The 5,933-nt window shown below is 46.3% G+C and overlaps 2 non-coding genes across 2 annotated transcripts; both read left to right on the forward strand.

The window, feature by feature from the left end:
- The first annotated feature begins 4,248 nt into the window (after positions 1-4,248).
- Positions 4,249-4,321, forward strand: trnak-cuu. The gene has a single exon. It is a non-coding gene; the product is annotated as a tRNA-Lys (tRNA).
- Positions 4,322-5,418: 1,097 nt separating this feature from the next.
- Positions 5,419-5,491, forward strand: trnak-cuu. The gene has a single exon. It is a non-coding gene; the product is annotated as a tRNA-Lys (tRNA).
- Positions 5,492-5,933: the final 442 nt, after the last annotated feature.

The raw sequence follows: 5,933 nt of genomic DNA on the forward strand, positions 1-5,933 counted from the left end.
ATAATTCTATGTGACACAAATTTATCATTTACTCTTTTTACTATCTTCTCCCTTACGAAATTGAAGTTAAGGGATAATTAGCAAACTCAGGGTCGAGCCCCACGTTGGGCGCATTCCTATCGGGGCAGCATTAGCTCAATCCATGGGGACTTGGCTTGGGAGTAAAGATTTTCTGGTTGGAGCCCCCTGAGCAACGCTCTGAAAACGTCACTGTTCCCTTGACGCTGTACAATGCCTACCCATTCTAGATTGGTTAAATCCAGAGGCCTAAATTGAGGGAGCATTAGCAAGGCCCTGGACCCGTAACCGCTCCCTGGGTGCTGTACAATAGCTTCCCATCAAAGATGGATTAAACGCAGAGCCTCAAATTCGCATTTGGGAAAATTTGGCCCAATACTATAATTGTATGTGATATATAAGTTTATTATTTACGATCTTTGCTATCTTCTTCCCTACTAAATTAGAGTTAGCAGCTAACCACATTATCATGTGAGATTACAGGTTGTTTGAGAATTGAAGGGCTTACACTTGGACTGACGTGGCCCGGCTAGCTCAGTCGGTAGAGCAGAGACTCTTATCTCAGGGTCGTGGGTTCGAGCCCCACGTTGGGCGTCTTCCTATTAGCTCAATCCGTGGGGACTTGGCTTGAGAGTAAAACTTGCTGGATTGAGCCCCCTGAGCACGCTCTGAAAACGTAACTCTTCGTACAATGCCTGCCCATTCTGGATTGGTTAAATCCAGAGGCCTAAATTGAGGGAGCATTAGCAAGGCCTGGACCCCTAACATTTGGCCACACTATAATTCTATGTGACTCAAATTTATCATTTACTCTTTTTACTATCTTCTCCCTTACAAAATTGAAGTTAAGGGATAATTAGCAAACTCAGGGTCGAGCCCCACGTTGGGCGCATTCCTATCGGGGCAGCATTAGCTCAATCCATGGGACTTGGCTTGGGAGTAAAGATTTTCTGGTTGAGCCCCCTGAGCAACGCTCTGAAAACGTCACTGCTCCCTTGACGCTGTACAATGCCTACCCATTCTAGGATTGGTTAAATCCAGAGGCCTAAATTGAGGGAGCATTAGCAAGGCCCTGGACCCTAACATTTGGCCCACACTATAATTCTATGTGACTCAAAGTTTATCATTTACTCTTTTACTATCTTCTCCCTTACAAATTGAAGTTAAGGGATAATTAGCAAACTCAGGGTCGAGCCCCACGTTGGGCGCATTCCTATCGGGCAGATTAGCTCAATCCATGGGGACTTGGCTTAGGAGTAAAGATTTTCTGGTTGGAGCCCCCTGAGCAACGCTCTGAAAACGTCACTGCTCCCTTGACGCTGTACAATGCCTACCCATTCTAGGATTGGTTAAATCCAGAGGCCTAAATTGAGGGAGCATTAGCAAGGCCCTGGACCCGTAACCGCTCCCTGGGTGCTTTAAAGTGGCAGCCCATTCAAGGATGGGTTAAATGCACAGCCTCAATTGCATTTGGCCCACACTATAATTCTATGTGACACAAAGTTTATCATTTACTCTTTTTACTATCTTCTCCCTTACGAAATTGAAGTTAAGGGATAATTAGCAAACTCAGGGTCAAGCCCCACGTGGGCGCATTCCTATCGGGCAGCAATTAGCTCAATCCATGGGGACTTGGCTTGGGAGTAAATTTCTGGTTGGAGCCCCCTGAGCAACGCTCTGAAAACGTCACTGCTCCCTTGACGCTGTACAATGCCTACCCATTCTAGGATTGGTTAAATCCAGAGGCCTAAATTGAGGGAGCATTAGCAAGGCCCTGGACCCCTAACATTTGGCCACACTATAATTCTATGTGACTCAAAGTTTATCATTTACTCTTTTTACTATCTTCTCCCTTACGAAATTGAAGTTAAGGGATAATTAGCAAACTCAGGGTCGAGCCCCACGTTGGGCGCATTCCTATCGGGCATTAGCTCAATCCATGGGGACTTGGCTTAGGAGTAAAGATTTTCTGGTTGGAGCCCCCTGAGCAACGCTCTGAAAACGTCACTGCTCCCTTGACGCTGTACAATGCCTACCCATTCTAGGATTGGTTAAATCCAGAGGTCTAAATTGAGGGAGCATTAGCAAGGCCCTGGACCCGTAACTGCTCCCTGGGTGCTTTAAAGTGGCAGCCCATTCAAGGATGGGTTAAATGCACAGCCTCAAATTCGCATTTGGCCCACACTAATTCTATGTGACACAAAGTTTATCATTTACTCTTTTTACTATCTTCTCCCTTACGAAATTGAAGTTAAGGGATAATTAGCAAACTCAGGGTCGAGCCCCACGTTGGGCGCATTCCTATCGGGGCAGCATTAGCTCAATCCATGGGGACTTGGCTTGGGAGTAAAGATTTTCTGGTTGGAGCCCCCTGAGCAACGCTCTGAAAACGTCACTGTTCCCTTGACGCTGTACAATGCCTGCCCATTCTAGGATTGGTTAAATCCAGAGGCCTAAATTGAGGGAGCATTAGCAAGGCCCTGGACCCGTAACCGCTCCCTGGGTGCTGTACAATAGCTTCCCATTCAAAGATGGATTAAACGCAGAGCCTCAAATTCGCATTTGGGAAAATTTGGCCCAATACTATAATTGTATGTGATATATAAGTTTATTATTCGATCTTTGCTATCTTCTTCCCTACTAAATTAGAGTTAGCAGCTAACCACATTATCATGTGAGATTACAGGTTGTTTGAGAATTGAAGGGCTTACACTTGGACTGACGTGGCCCGGCTAGCTTCGGTAGAGCATGAGACTCTTAATCTCAGGTCGTGGGTTCGAGCCCCACGTTGGGCGTCTTCCTATTAGCTCAATCCGTGGGGACTTGGCTTGGAGTAAAGACTTGCTGGATTGAGCCCCCTGAGCAACGCTCTGAAAACGTAACTCTTCACGGTACAATGCCGCCCATTCTTGGATTGGTTAAATCCAGAGGCCTAAATTGAGGGAGCATTAGCAAGGCCCTGGACCCCTAACATTTGGCCCACACTATAATTCTATGTGACTCAAAGTTTATCATTTACTCTTTTTACTATCTTCTCCCTTACAAATTGAAGTTAAGGGATAATTAGCAAACTCAGGGTCGAGCCCCACGTTGGGCGCATTCCTATCGGGGCAGATTAGCTCAATCCATGGGGACTTGGCTTAGGAGTAAAGATTTTCTGGTTGGAGCCCCCTGAGCAACGCTCTGAAAACGTCACTGCTCCCTTGACGCTGTACAATGCCTACCCATTCTAGGATTGGTTAAATCCAGAGGCCTAAATTGAGGGAGCATTAGCAAGGCCCTGGACCCGTAACCGCTCCCTGGGTGCTTAAAGTGGCAGCCCATTCAAGATGGGTTAAATGCCAGCCTCAAATTTGCATTTGGCCCACTATAATTCTATGTGACACAAAGTTTATCATTTACTCTTTTTACTATCTTCTCCCTTACGAAATTGAAGTTAAGGGATAATTAGCAAACTCAGGGTCGAGCCCCACGTTGGGCGATTCCTATCGGGGCAGCATTAGCTCAATCCATGGGGACTTGGCTTGGAGTAAAGATTTTCTGGTTGGAGCCCCCTGAGCAACGCTCTGAAAACGTCACTGCTCCCTTGACGCTGTACAATGCCTACCCATTCTAGGATTGGTTAAATCCAGAGGCCTAAATTGAGGGAGCATTAGCAAGGCCCTGGACCCCTAACATTTGGCCCACACTATAATTCTATGTGACACAAAGTTTATCATTTACTCTTTTTACTATCTTCTCCCTTACGAAATTGAAGTTAAGGGATATTAGCAAACTCAGGGTCGAGCCCCACGTTGGGCGCATTCCTATCGGGCAGCATTAGCTCAATCCATGGGGACTTGGCTTGGGAGTAAAGATTTTCTGGTTGGAGCCCCCTGAGCAACGCTCTGAAAACGTCACTGTCCCTTGACGCTGTACAATGCCTACCCATTCTAGGATTGGTTAAATCCAGAGGCCTAAATTGAGGGAGCATTAGCAAGGCCCTGGACCCGTAACCGCTCCCTGGGTGCTGTACAATAGCTTCCCATTCAAAGATGGATTAAACGCAGCGCCTAAATTCGCATTTGGGAAAATTTGGCCCAATACTATAATTGTATGTGATATATAAAGTTTATTATTTACGATCTTTGCTATCTTCTTCCCTACTAAATTAGAGTTAGCAGCTAACACATTATCATGTGAGATTACAGGTTGTTTGAGAATTGAAGGGCTTACACTTGGACTGACGTGGCCCGGCTAGCTCAGTCGGTAGAGCATGAGACTCTTAATCTCAGGGTCGTGGGTTCGAGCCCCACGTTGGGCGTCTTCCTATTAGCTCAATCCGTGGGGACTTGGCTTGAGTAAAGACTTGCTGGATTGAGCCCCCTGAGCACGCTCTGAAAACGTAACTCTTCACGGTACAATGCCTACCCATTTGGATTGGTTAAATCCAAGGCCTAAATTGAGGGAGCATTAGCAAGGCCCTGACCCCTAACATTTGGCCACTATAATTCTATGTGACTCAAAGTTTATCATTTACTCTTTTTACTATCTTCTCCCTTACGAAATTGAAGTTAAGGGATAATTAGCAACTCAGGGTCAGCCCCACGTGGGCGCATTCCTATCGGGCAGCATTAGCTCAATCCATGGGGACTTGGCTTAGGAGTAAATTTTCTGGTTGGAGCCCCCTGAGCAACGCTCTGAAAACGTCACTGCTCCCTTGACGCTGTACAATGCCTACCCATTCTAGGATTGGTTAAATCCAGAGGTCTAAATTGAGGGAGCATTAGCAAGGCCCTGGACCCGTAACTGCTCCCTGGTGCTTTAAAGTGGCAGCCATTCAAGGATGGGTTAAATGCACAGCCTCAAATCGCATTTGGCCCACTATAATTCTATGTGACACAAAGTTTATCATTTACTCTTTTTACTATCTTCTCCCTTACGAAATTGAAGTTAAGGGATAATTAGCAACTCAGGGTCGAGCCCCACGTTGGGCGCATTCCTATCGGGGCAGCATTAGCTCAATCCATGGGGACTTGGCTTGGGAGTAAAGATTTTTCTGGTTGGAGCCCCCTGAGCAACGCTCTGAAAACGTCACTGTTCCCTTGACGCTGTACAATGCCTACCCATTCTAGGATTGGTTAAATCCGAGGCCTAAATTGAGGGAGCATTAGCAAGGCCCTGGACCCGTAACCGCTCCCTGGGTGCTGTACAATAGCTTCCCATTCAAAGATGGATTAAAGCAGAGCCTCAAATTCGCATTTGGGAAAATTTGCCCAATACTATAATTGTATGTGATATATAAAGTTTTTATTTGCTCTGCTATCTTCCCCTACTAAATTAGAGTTAGCAGCTAACCACATTATCATGTGAGATTACAGGTTGTTTGAGAATTGAAGGGCTTACACTTGGACTGACGTGGCCCGGCTAGCTCAGTCGGTAGAGCATGAGACTCTTAATCTCAGGGTCGTGGGTTCGAGCCCCACGTTGGGCGTCTTCCTATTAGCTCAATCCGTGGGGACTTGGCTTGAGAGTAAAGACTTGCTGGATTGAGCCCCTGAGCACGCTCTGAAAACGTAACTCTTCACGGTACAATGTCTGCCCACTCTTGGATTGGTTAAATCCAGAGGCCTAAATTGAGGGAGCATTAGCAAGGCCCTGAACCCCTAACATTTGGCCCACACTATAATTCTATGTGACTCAAACATTCATTTACTCTTTTTACTATCTCTCCCTTACAAATTGAAGTTAAGGGATAATTAGCAAACTCAGGGTCGAGCCCCACGTTGGGCGCATTCTATCGGGCAGCATTAGCTCAATCCATGGGGACTGGCTTGGAGTAAAGATTTTCTGGTTGGAGCCCCCTGAGCAACGCTCTGAAAACGTCACTGTTCCCTTGACGCTGTACAATGCCTGCCCATTCTAGGATTGGTTAA

Source organism: Micropterus salmoides, unplaced genomic scaffold, assembly GCF_014851395.1.
Source record: "Micropterus salmoides isolate LMB-PRFRI ecotype aquatic unplaced genomic scaffold, ASM1485139v1 Ms_hic_scaffold_4463, whole genome shotgun sequence".
Classification (NCBI taxonomy): Eukaryota; Metazoa; Chordata; class Actinopteri; order Centrarchiformes; family Centrarchidae; genus Micropterus; species Micropterus salmoides.